The following is a 12,836-nucleotide window of genomic DNA, read 5'->3' as shown; positions in this document are numbered from 1 at the left end:
CCTTTATATGAAGTAATAACCTTCAAATGATCTAATGTGATGAAATATCTAATTTGAATTTTATGGAGTTTCTCCGTAAAGTTTTTAGATAGTTTCCGCACGTTATATTACTTCTAATCTCACAGAAAGGTCACACTTTTTAGGTTTCAAAACAGTATTAGCCTTTGTATGAAGTAATAATCTCTGAATGAGATTCAATGTGATGAAATATCTAATTCGAATTTTATAGAGTTTCTCCGTAAAATCTTTAGATATCTTTCGCGCATGATGTTTCTTCCAATTTTGATACGTATATTGTGAGTGGCATTAAAGTGGCGTGTTGTGATTATATGACTTTGTGCGAGAGACGATCATTAGACATCAAAAGTGGTTTTGAGTGGCGCAGCGCGGCTTTAAAATTATTACGTCGCCTTGCGTGAACGAACACGACAGTTTAACGATCCTCCTAAGGCGCAAACGAAGCAGAAACTTAGTTCCGACGATTGATCGTCGTGATCAACTAGACTGCTGTTGGATAAATTAAGGCATAACAGGTAAACGGCTCGTTAACGATACTCGACGATGAGCATGTTGCGTTATTGTCGGGTCAGTTTACCGCCGAACTGAGAGTCATTCGACACTCGTGTATCGTGGGTCCGCAAGATCGTGTAATGGCGTCATATTTACGCTCTCTTATCTAACTCAATCCGGAAGAAAAGCTGCCAGGAGGTCCGTTCACAATCAATCTTTGTCAAAAGCGTCTTAGTAATATAGGGGTAAAACGCACGCGACTCTATGCGTAAACTACCTGCAGGGAACGATATTTATTGGAAAATGTGGCACGCAAGACGGAAGAATGAATTAATCCGCCAATAAAATGTGATTTTAATGTAGAGTGCAATAAATATAATATTAATTAGACTGTGGGTAATAAGCGGAAAGTGTTTAAGAGCCTTTTACTATAATAAATTGTAATAAGCACGCAAGACGAAGGAACATTATGAATTATCGCTCTAAAAAATATGATCTTGATGCAGAGTGTAATAAATATAATATTAATTAGACTGTGTGTAATAAGTGGAAAATGTTTAGATGCCTTTTACTGTAATAAGTAAGGTATATCTTTATTTACTTATAACCTATCGATACGGAGATTGATTTGCCTCGCGTTTTTATGTATTTATAGTTGATAAAAAGTTGAATCTATTTTTACATTGAAATATTTGGCAACATAATATTCATAGAATGTAGAAAAGGATTCTCCATATACTATCAAGTTTAAAGTATCGGGTTAAGTAAGTCTGATAATTGGTTAACATCTTTTTATTTTACTTTTCAGAAGCTGAAGAAATTCTGGACAGGTCACGGAAAAAGAGCGGCAACTTTATCTGTAAGTCAAACCACATAACTAGTATTTTTTATCCAGTCATCTATGCTTGATTAAACATCATTTTAATCTTTTCTCTTTCTTTTTCTCGTTAGTCTCGATCGTCTCGAAATCGATTAGTTCCTTCTATTTATCTCTTTGAAAGCATAACAATCGTTGCACGTTTGAACTGTTAAGCAAAATACATTTTACGCAAGTTCTATTATTTTTCTTTATAAGAAATACAAAAGAAATTTATAAAAATACTGTAATAATGAATTATAATAATAAAATCTAATTACGTTATTACAATAATTATTACAATAAATATTGTATACATTATTTACAAAAAAAGAAGAGAATTGATTTTATCTAAAATTTTATATTTTCTTAAAAATTATTAGAAAAATTGATATTTGTTATATTTTTATTTTGTTTCAATTATTCATATAAAATTACTAATTTCTCTTAAATTTAGACTATAAAAAAATGTCAGACTATAATTACATTAAAACTTTTAACAGAATATTTGTCTTGAAGTATAGATAATATATAATGTTCATTATTGCTGACGATAAAAACTAGAACACAATACGCTCATTTTATTGTTAGATACTTATTTAATGTTATTAACTACACAGCGATGCATTGTTCGAAAGCATACACGTGTTCCTGTAGAAAAAAAAGGTACATCTACATCCTAGAAACAATAGGTTAAAGTTATTATAGCGTTATGGAAAGCGACCCGTTACTTCCGGAATTAATGGATCGTGAAGAATTTTCGATCGAACGGCGTTTCCCCTTTTTAAACGCAACTACAGAGCGCGGGCGGTTTATAAAGTCATTATCGGAAAAGATATATGTGCAATCATAGATTCTTATTCGTCGTCGATGAATGCAGTAGATCGTGACGCAATGTGAAAGGATAAAGGATACATTGCATACATCAACATTTATCATTTTCAAAAGTTTCTTATCTCTCATATTTTATCACATCAATTAAATGACTAAGCTTGAAAAAAAAATTCTCGCCAAAATTAATCTTCTTCTTCGTTTGTCATAAATGATTCAACATTGAATGATAAATTCTGACAGTACCGTATATTCGAGAATATAATACTTAAAAATAGAAACTTATCATCTCCGCTTCGATCAATTTGTAATGTTATTCGTGTGATCATCATAATCTTCGCCCATGGCCTTCTTTTAAACTCGACAAGGTTACTACCGGTTGTGATCTACCGATAACGCATGAGACGTACTTGGTCCATCGCATATTTATTGAGCTAAAGAAGAAGAAATTATAAAGTAAAAATTTATTATTTATCGGATAACAGGATAACTCTTCACATTCATGCATAAATTTATCCTAATGAATTGTTTAAAGCTCATAGCTGAGGCTTTGAATTTATCCAGATTAGAGATATTATTTTTCTTCGTAAGATTCAATTCTATAAATACTTTTTCGTACATGTACAAAGCATCGTACCTTTTCATCGAGTAGATTGCATTCGAATTATTTGATTCACCGGGTTTCCAGGACTCTTCTTGAGCGCTAAGACGGGCGTGGACTACGAGCGTTGAAAATCGCGGCTGACCCGTGTGCCAGATATTTTTTTTCCTCGCGACGCGCGCTCCTCCGGGGCCAGCCGGTTGGCCGACTGTTCCCGTCGACTGTACCGGCGGCCATGCATCGCCGATGAGAATATGACCCCGGCACGTATAGCTCGGGCCTCGAAGTAAACTACATAGGCGTTGCGCGCGTCTCTCTCGACTTCGCCAGGCGAGTCGGTGGTCGTGCGAGTCGGTGTCGTCGGCACGATGCTTCGTGTGGCGTAGGTGATGGCGGTGCCTTGCCTTGGTGATGGTGGGAGTACCGCAAGGGTCAATCCACGGTCCACCATTATATTCCCTCGGCGAAGTCGTGGCACACGGGGGCCTCGGAGCGGGTTCACAGCCAAGACGACGACGACGACGACGACGACGACGACGACGACGACATTCGAACGCTTAATGGTCGGAATTTGTCTGGCCGGCAGGTACACTGACAGCTAGTCGGTAGAGTTAGTGACTTGGGTTGGCTCGGTTAGAGACCGAGATAGCTAGGATAGAAGAGGATCACATGCGAGGCAACGTCGATGTACAGAAACCAGAAATGTGGATCAGCTTCGCAAAACGCGATTCTCTCGCGTTACACAAAAATAAGTTAAAATCCGTATTAGATTGTAAAAACGGTATATGTAGCTAAACGGAAAGAACGATTTTGCTGAAATATTTAAAAATGTAATTAAATACAGATCTGAATATAATTTGGTTAATCATCAAAATATTTATGTAGAAAACTCAAGCATGAGCAATGTTGCACAAAATTTTAATATTCTAACTTGAGCATCTACATAATTATTTTCTTATTAATAGTCCAAAAAATTATTTTCTATTTAGCTAAATTTGTATTTAGCTAAATTTTTAGATACTTTAGCAAGTTTCCGTATAGATTGTTAACATAAAGCTATGCATTTAATATTTAATTTAATTCAAATTTACTGAGTGAATTCAATAAGTTAATTCAATAATAAGTTTTGTATGATAATGTCATTCATATGAATTGTTGCACTTAATTCCTAAGTATCGTAGGTGTCCATGTTCAGGCATTTTTCATTAAAAAAATTTTTTTCTTCCGAGATTTTATGCCGATATTGTTAAAACTTATCATGATTGTAATTTTAAGCGTTTCATGTTAGAAGAAGCAGCTAATCGTTAAGAAAGCGGTTAATCTATATCCATCATCTACACAGTTAAAATTCCTTAATCATCTAATTAGCGGAATTGTTAACGACCGAATGATCGGTAATTCGTGCATATGTGGTAGTGACTATGTATATGCACGAGTACCAAGCGGTCCACCGTCCTTTAAATACAACTTTGACCTTTAAGAGGGGTGGAATGTATCGTTTGCAAAAAAATCGCCACGAAGAAATGACTCTATCGTAATTAAACCATTGACGTTGGAGGTACCGTAAGGGTCAATCCACGGTCGAACATCATATTCTTCGGCTAGGAGCATGGCTTTAGGAGCGGGTTCGTATAACTGCAACACACAACGTTCGACGCTTAATGGTCGGAATTTGTCTGAATGGCAGGTAACACTGACAGGCACTCGGTTTAAACTCGGTGAGTGGAGGATATACCGGTTACAGAAACCCGCGGTATCCAGAAAGTTCTCCGGTAATTCAAGGCTCGCCCGGGTCGCCGATTAACGTATCGATCATTAGACGATGCCGATCGAGGCGACTTTTTCCCGCGACCCAGCTAGCTGCGATCACTTTAAAGTTCAAATTGAAGCCTACATAACGAGACAGAGACTTACCTTCTCTTCTCGTTTCTTTCATGTTTATGTCTTAGTAGAATATAGGACGGAAACAACCAATAATGTAGAAGTTTTAACGAAGTTTTTCACGTTTAGACACATTTATCAAACAGACAGATATATTCTCTATAGAAAAGATTTAAGTATTTGTATTTAAAAATGAAATGATTTTCTTCTATCAAATTTTAATTGTGAATTGGTTTTTATAGTCTTTAACTCCTTCAGACCTGATTTTAATGAAACCACGTTAAATATTTTTTTAAATTCAATTTACGAGCACTTTAATTTACTAAAAAATTCATTTTTTTTTTCAAAATTTTGATTATTTTTCCAACATTATTATGTACATCTGCAAGTCTTAGATGATGTCGATAGAATTAAATAACTTCAACAGATAATGTCTTCAAATTTTTTATACATTATAATGACACAGAGTCTAAAAAAAATATAAAATATAAAATTTCATCACTTTAAAGTTTTGGAATTAACTCTCGATCTCCAATCTGAGTCTTTTTTAGGCTAAGTAAAATTTCACTCTCAAATTTCTTCGCCAGTTTTCAATTTTTATTAAATAAACGTTTTAATATTTAAGTTAAAAAATTGAGGTAATAGGAAAAATATTCTCTTTCAGCTAAACGACTTTTTAATCAAGGTTACACATTTATATTTTTATATTTTTATATTGAATAATGCGTTTTATAACAATAACTTACGCAATTGACGATGTTAAATGACAATGTCTTAAGTCATCGTACAAACAGCGACAAGATTATCGAGCCTTAAAGATGGGAATTTATCCTAACAAGCAGATACATGAGTTATAAGTTAAGAAGTTAGAAAAATCATTGAAGGAAACTAACGAGACTTGTGCGTGGAATGGCCAAGTGGCTTACAATCCTTTTAAACCTTGTCATTTTCAGTTTCACTGATCATTAATTGGCTGTTGCCAATTGTCGAACGATGTTAACTGGTTCGACCGTTTTTCCTGACGAGAGAACGGCACGAATCGACAAATCGATTTGTGCCACGAAACCTATTACGTCTAATAGAACATGGGAACAAATTGCGCTTTCGCCGCTTTCAAAATAATATTGTCTTAAATGTCGAATCATCAATTTGCAAAATTCAGTACCTATTTCCAATATTGAAAATTCGGTTTTTAAAAATATTATAACATATTGAATTTAAGTAATATCTGTGAGAATGTTTATTTTATTTTTTTTTAAGAGCATTATACTCATTTTTTTTAAATTATTATAGAATTCGATTAATGTCTTTGATTTTTCTATTTAATTAATCCAACCTGAAAGAGATAGAGACTCAAGATTAAACATATATCTATATATTGTTTAATTTAACGGATTAATCGATTTCATTTTCATTGAAGAAATTGCCATTTATTTTTCTATCAGTCAAATCAAGTTATATAAGTATTGTGCCGTAAATAGACCGATTAGATCACAGGGGAAACGTCAAATACAAGGATCCCATGACAAATTTCATTCACGGCATCGAATCAGTCGGCGATTCTTCCGCCTGTCTGCAATCAGGAAAAGACGAGTTCCCGGACGAGCTATGTCTGTTGACCGATCGGCATAATCGGCGTGCCGGTTGTGTGCGATGCCTTTTTCGGCGAACTGTGAATGTAGCCTGAGGTCTGGCATTCCCCTTTCCTCGTCGTCGCTGGCCGGTTCGTCCGGGGTCACCGACGAGAGGTCACATCGCTCGCGCATGGCATCAGTGACTTTTTCATTTTTACCTCGTATCCGCTTCTTCTTCCTTCTCCGGTCTCTCTTCTCGATAACCACAGGCACGTGCGCGAGAAGGCTGTCATCTCATTTGAAGAAAAAAAAAAGATCTTGTACCTCTCTGCGATGACTTTTAAAAATTTTTTCGAATCCCATATACGTTTTTTATCGTCCAACTTCTGAGTAAAAAAGTCTAAAGGACGTTATTTACGAGGCATCTAAAAATAAATCATAAAAAGATTACGATATTGGAAAGTTTAATTTAATTTTTCGAGCCTCTTTTAATTTTTTGTGGATTTTTATGTTATCGGGATGAGTAATTCCCCTCCGCGAATCTTTTTATAAGCTTAAATCCCGAGTAAGTTATTTACATTGTTGTCTGATGTATTAATTTCTCTTGATTAGCGAGAAGATAGATAATTCAAAGACAAACTATGCGGAAATACGAAGGCGTAATGAAAAAGCCGCAGTTCTCGTGGACAGAGATACGTTCAAGTAAAATTGTCGAGATTCCATGTGTATCTTTGGAAAGATAAATTTATTTCGTGACCGGTAGGTCCCGCTGCATCTTATTCACCACGCGAATGCACGTGAATCACATGGATCTATGTGATGCGAATGCGTCGTTTAGCAAGTAGAATGCGCAAGTCTCCACCATTCGAGAATAGTGTGCCAAAAATGTAGAAGTGTTTTTTTTACTTGCAAAGCATTCTACCTATAATATGTGATAATTTCGCGATTTTATAGTTTCTTCCAGTACTTTCAACTATAATTGACGTTGAGCAAAGAAGTTAGAAATATCACACGGAAAGAATGATTTTGCTGAAGTATCTAAAACTAGATATTAATTTGAAAATAATTTTGTTTAATCAAAATAATTACGTAGGAATTTCAAGCATGATGAGTAATGCTACAAAAAGTTTTGATGTTCTGTCACCGAAAAAAATTTCTGGTTAGGAATGGACGAACTAGATTCTAATAAAACTAAAAGGTTCTGATCAATTAGAATCTGATTATTTCAATTAGAATTAATAGAGAGACTCAATAAGAAAATTTTTTTATTTTCAACCAGAATTCTAATTAATGTAATCAGACTCTTTTTCCAGTGTAGCAACCAGTTTGAGCATTTTACATAATTGTATATAAATTTTGTCAGAATCTCAACGATCGAAGAGATACTTCCGTATAGACAACATCTAGACGTATTAGAATAGAATATAGTTTAAGTTTTACCAATGTTTGCTGAAGATGGCTAAAACCAATAGCCGAAACGTCCAAATTTGTAACTTTTGTACCATCTATTAAATGATACCTAAGAAACTTTTTTTGCTCACTTCTTACCGCGCTGACTCTAAATTAGCCGTTTCAATTTATTATTTTTCATATACAATTATAAGGAGTCCAATTACTTATTTCTTATTACTTTCTTACATAATTATTTTGATTCAACAAAATTATTTTCAGATCTGTATCTAGCTAAATTTTTAGATATTTCAGCAAAACCGTCCTTCCCGTGTACTTTATGAATTCCATTATAGACGTGACGGAAATCACGATCGATCGATTCACATGGCAATCTCTTTTCGCAAGTAACGTTCCCCACGCTCGCCAGTGGTCAAAGGTGCACCCGTATAATATCAAGGAAAATACCACTCACGACGATGAACCGCGGCTTTGCGGTGCACAGGGGAATGACGGACATACGACAGGTTACCGCATACACAGCATCGCCGCATACACGTGCATCACTGACGCGAAAGGATAAATACCCTCGATTAGCGATTTATTTGAATTCTCGATGCACATACACCTCTCGTCCGAGTCTTCGGATATATGCCGATTGCTCGCGTCTCCTCGGAGTCTCCCCATCCTCTCTTCATCTCTTCTTCACAGCATCCGCCGCCCACCTTATCTCCCATCGTGCTCCTCTCTCTTTCTCTATCTTTTTCTCTTCTTCACTTTCTTTCTCCTTATTTCTCTCCTTCTTACTCTCTTTCTCTGTCCAATCCCTCCTTCCTTAGTTATCGTCCTCGCGATGATCGTTCGCGAGACGGTGCGGATCCTCGACAGGAGCGCGCGGTATGCCAGACGCTGCAGGCTCGATTGCCTACGACGTGGATTGTCAAAACCTCGGGGAGGCACCCGGTGAGGTACCGTTAACCAGGCGTTCGCCTATCGAATGCTCTTGCAGTGACTGGCCGCGCCGAGCCGAGCTGAGCCGCGCCGCGCCGGTCGGCGTGAACGCGGAAATGTACGCGATGCATCGAGCGGAGCCCCGGGTGACCTTACGTGGAGTAGTACGTTTGTCCTTAGGTCAGGACAACTACCAGGACGCTTGTCCGTTAGAGATGCGCGCGCGCACTTTCGAACGGACCGCGACGAGCTGCTTTTTTATTGTCGTTTGATACGCGCCATTGGTCGATGACCCATCTTTCTCGTCGTAACTAGCTCCTGTCTCTGTCTCTCTTTTTCTCTCTCTTACCGAGACTGATGGACGAAGGATAATCATGGTAACGTCATTTTTGCGTGACGCGTAACAAGAGAGGATTAATCAGATAATCGTGACATATAGGATAGAAACGCGTATCTAATATTTTCTGATAATTAATTGTTGTAACTTAATAACTTAGGGATAATTAATATAGACACATTTTTTGTTTTTACAATATTTGTTAAACTAAATTTACATTTAGTTTACTGAAAGAAAAGATTGACTGCTGTAGTAAATTAGATGGTAAAATATAGCATTTTTAATTGGTTGCAGCAGCCGCCAATTTTTGGTTGCAGCAGCCAATCGAAATCCTATACTGATATTGCGGATAGGCTAACGCAACCCAAAATTAGCTGCTGCAACCCAAAATTGGTTGCTGCAACTAAAAATTGACTGCTGTAGCCAATTAAAAATGCTATGTCATATTTTACCATCTAATTTGCTGCAGCAGCCAACCTTTTTTTTCAGTGTTATATTGATTTTTATTCTTTATTTTATATAACAATTATTAGATTGAAAATAGTGAATGTTATATTATTGAAATTTAAAAACATTTTTTAAACTGATGTATTATACTTCATATATTATTTTAGTAAATGTAGACGTAAATATGAAAAATGAAAACAATAGATCGGAAAGATATATCATTTAGTATGACACGGTTGTTAACGTATGAGACATGTTCTTTGAAGGCTACGAGCGATTGCTTTTCTATGCTGGGTTTACGTAATTCAAACGAAACGAATACGGTAAAAGGGACGAACGTGAACGATAAGAAATCTCTATCGCTTTCCTCGATTATCGATGAAGTGAATCACGAAGCGTGTCACGATTTAATGAAAACGGGACAAACGTTTCCTAGAAATAATATTGCCGCCACGCTTGGATGACGATTTGATGGACCTCGTGATGGACCTACTTAGGCACGATGAACTTGACCTGGTATTCGAAATGCGTCAAACTTTCGAACCTCGATTTCGTGGAATCGGAGTTTATATAAAACGTAGAAAACTTGTTCTTAAAATCAACAAAAACGATGTTCTTTTATTTATTCTACAGTTTATTCGTTTATTCTTCTTATTATCTTTTTCCAGTTTTGTAACAGCACGAATGAATTAAACATATTTTCAATATAGATGACACTAAAAAAGGGATATTAAATTAGGAATATTTAGTTTTAGGTTATTGCACAGCGATTATAAATTTTCCATTGTTCCGTCAGATATCTATATATCAAAAAAATACTCAGTTCATGCTATAATTGCTATAAAGAAGTGCATTAAGAAGAGCAGCCATGTCTACTCTCTAAATTCTTTGGAGTGGAATCTCACTCTAAAGAGTGAAAATTCACTCTAAAAGTTTAAGAGAGTGTGCATACATTTTTTATTCCTTTCGAAAAGATTTATTGTTTTAAACATGCAATCGGGTACAGCTTAAACCGTGTAGGCACGCTTACTCATTGACATTTAACTTTCGAAATTGAACAGAGCGACGGCGAATGGCGCGTGATGCGGCCTCTCGTACTATGGCAAAATACCATTGGGCAGGTAGAGCTAACATTTAAATGCCAGGACTGCTCCGCAAGACGCGCGACTAAGCCAAGATGCACTTGCGGACATGTTTTTCATGACGCATTCAGTCAGAAGATCATTGAATTGCTCAAATGAGCATTTTCTTTGTAAATATAGTTATCTGAAAGCGACACTTTGTTTATTCCTTATCCATTATACCTTATTTTTATAATTAATTATATAAATTTATTTATGAAGAGAAAATGATTAAAAAATCATTATAAAAGAGAAATAAGAAAGCATGCATGCAAGGATTGCATTAAGTTTAGCATTGTAATTGTTTGGAAAATTATTGTATTATAATTGTTTGGAAAAAGATTAAGGGTATGCCCTTCTAATATTTATTTCACAAAAAAAATGTATAACAAAGAGTCCTCACGTTTCGATGTTATAAAATTCTATATAAATATTCTAAGTACAGTACATAAGTATAGTATTACTATTATCTTTCATTCATAATTTATCTGAGCAAGTCGCTTCCGCGTCAAAAGATTCACGCGTTTTAAGTGTCTCGTCAGTTTTCTTCCTAGTATTACAAACGACTATTATTGCTTTTGCGGCTACTGTGTTCCACTGTGGTACGGTGTGGTTACGAGCGGGCATATCAAGATACGCATCACGATATTTATGACGAGCCTGCATGTAAACCGTTCAGCAATTTATGTCGAGATAAATATTGCAAGTCGCTCTCCGACCTTCTCCTCGACATTTCTGTGTGAAATTACTTCTACCGTGTTAACACACGCCTTGTAAGAATTTATCGCTGAGAAACGTGTGAGAAGTGTCACGCGATGTATTTTCGATCTAGACGCGGTTCCAGCATCTTAATAACAAGTTGCATACAGCTTGAAGAAAAAAATCACACGTGTAAGTTTTATTTATTTTATCAAAGTACATCATCGAATGGTTTAATCTGTAATATATATTAAGAAAAAAAGGGAAAGCAAGAGAAAAAATGACACAATTATAGTTATTAATTAATTAAAAAAATTACTTATATACGCATAACTTTAATTAGATGAACTGAAACTTAATTTATGTAAAAGAACAATTTGAAGAATTATTGGCGACACGTATGATGTAAAATAAATATCATTGATACATACGAATATGAATATCATTAATGAATTGTATAATCGGTCGATTAATAAAATGCCTAAAGTTGCGGAGTTCCTAGTAAAGGTTAGAGGAAGACGACAGCTCTACGGCGGGATCCCAAGACCTTAATCCGTCGATACGTAATGGGATATAATGCGAAATTAGCCGTTCACTATGTACAGTTACGCATTACGCTAACAAGACGTACTTCCGATTATAGTGAGGGGCACCTATTGTTCAACCGAGTCAATAGTGTACCCCTTAGTAGTCCCAGACTCCGGCTATTCCTATACGGTATCCATTTATCTATCTATTCAGCCGCTCCGTATAACACACGATAGATTCCACGTAATCTCGTCGACACAATGGCTTGGAGGGCTGAGATATACTGCGAACATAACACCGCGATCTTTTCTGATCACCTTGCGACGCTTCCGACTGTAATTTGATAAACGTAACTAGCTTTTTTCAAGACGAATCGCTTTTACCTCCGGAGATACACTTTTAAAAAATGTGAGTGTGGATTTAATACCATGCGGTGTTTATATAATTCTTGTCGTGTGATGTTGATCGATATATCATGGGTTTTCAATTCACATCATGATGACGCGATTATAAACATCAAAGGTTTTTAAATCCACACTATGTTAATATTAACACGGTGAAAATTATGTAAAAACATAAAAATTATATAAACACATGGTGTTAAATTCACTTCATATTTTTAAGGTGTACAAACATCTCTAAGAAAAGTATAATTTATGAGAATTTTGTAATAGAGCCTTTTACTTGTTTATCAGGATACTTAATTATAAGAACATGTTTACGATACCAATATAATCTAATTTTTGGAGCTTGGAACCGTAACGCTTAACGCTATGCTGGAATAACAATCTCATGCCATTGTACTTCTGACGTAGCTGCGAGATAAAAGTATCTACGTGAATTATCTAGCAGACAACGTTTCCGTCTGCGGATGCATTCGCATTTAACACAGTTAAAATTCGGTTTAGCGCAATTAGCGGGGTTAAACGGTCGATACATAATCTCAAGTGCAATTTGCACCGGAAGACTTGTGAATTAAACTTTGCGGCGAGAAATCAGAAATACATAGTACAATAGAAGCGGCTCATTCGAAGAAGGAAGAGAACTTTGAAAAGAGATGCATGAAGAACATAGACATTCTTATCTAGACAATCTATATTATGTAGAATGA

General features: G+C 35.8%; 1 protein-coding gene across 1 annotated transcript in view; it reads left to right on the top strand.

Annotated features, from left to right (window-relative positions):
• sano (CABIT domain-containing protein serrano) overlaps positions 1 to 12,836 on the top strand; it is a 121,285-nt gene that overhangs the window by 52,627 nt on the left and 55,822 nt on the right. Inside the window, 1 exon segment of the mRNA XM_018453014.1 lies at positions 1,319 to 1,369. The gene's annotated coding sequence lies outside the window, so the exon portion shown is untranslated.

Source organism: Mycetomoellerius zeteki, unplaced genomic scaffold (assembly GCF_001594055.1).
Source record: "Mycetomoellerius zeteki isolate Tzet28-1 unplaced genomic scaffold, Tzet1.0 scaffold360, whole genome shotgun sequence".
NCBI lineage: Eukaryota > Metazoa > Arthropoda > Insecta > Hymenoptera > Formicidae > Mycetomoellerius > Mycetomoellerius zeteki.
The sequence above is the reverse complement of the archived record's forward strand: the minus strand, read 5'-3'. Positions and strand labels throughout refer to the sequence as shown.